The sequence below is a fragment of the Fragaria vesca genome, linkage group LG1 (assembly GCF_000184155.1).
Source record: "Fragaria vesca subsp. vesca linkage group LG1, FraVesHawaii_1.0, whole genome shotgun sequence".
Lineage (NCBI taxonomy): Eukaryota > Viridiplantae > Streptophyta > Magnoliopsida > Rosales > Rosaceae > Fragaria > Fragaria vesca.
Window position 1 is genome coordinate 6,708,817 of NC_020491.1, and position 1,094 is coordinate 6,709,910.

Consider the following 1,094-nt stretch of genomic DNA (forward strand, 5'->3'; position numbering starts at 1 on the left):
TGACCCGGTCCACCATTTAAAATCCCACTCTAACAATAAAACACCTCCAAAAATAATACCTACTAAAACAATTAACCTCTCTTTACCAAACAAAGTCTACTCTTTTTATCTAATAACTTTTTCATGCTAACTCCGATTTTAACGTTTAGCATGTCTACGAACTCGTATTAACGTCCTCTACAACTTTCATGAAGAAAGTTTTCCCAAATTCCAAACGAAAGAAAAAGTCAACTTTTAGAGTCTTAAATAGTAAACGGTTACTTAAAACAGTAAAAGATCAAAGTAACCAAAAAGTAAATAACCGCAAATTGACTTAAGAACCGGGATGTGACAGCGCCTCCACCCCAGCGGACTCCAGCAGCTTCCCGGACCTCTTTCCATCCCCGGCGAGTCCGCCGAATTCCAGCTTTCCGGCCAGATTGACTTTGTTGGAAGTTTTGGGTGATCTTGCCGGAAAACTGGAATTCGGCGGACTCGCCGGAGATGGAAAGAGGTCGGGAAAGCTACTAGAGTCCGCTAGGGTGGAGGTGCGCCCTCGCCGGTGCTCGCCGGTGCTGTACGATGGCGAAATGAGGGACATCCGCACCTGATAACGTATGTATATATACAGGAATTCTCAGGTGCGGATGTCCGCACCAAAACTTTGGTGCGGATGTCCATTTTTGCACCACTTTTCGATCGAATTTTCTCATCTCTACCGTCTAGTATCTAGATAATATTGTGTAGATCATCTCTACAAAATTTTAGCCAATTTGGTGATCGTTAAGGCCCTCAAACTCGAAAAACAAATGGACGGACTGAATTCTGTCCGGTTGTGTTCATACCAGAAAAACTCGAGTTTGAGGGCCTTAACGATCACCAAATTGGCTGAAATTTTGCAGAGATAATCTACACAATATTATCTAGATACTAGACGGTGGAGATGAGGAAATTTGATCGGAAAGTGGTGCAAAAATAGAAATTCGCATCGAAACCTTCGGTGCGGACGTCCACAGCCAAGAAGAGCTATATATATATATATAGTCATGGATTAGAATGTACTAAAATGGTTTACAAAGTTTCTTTTACTATTACTTCAAAATTAGAGTACGTAA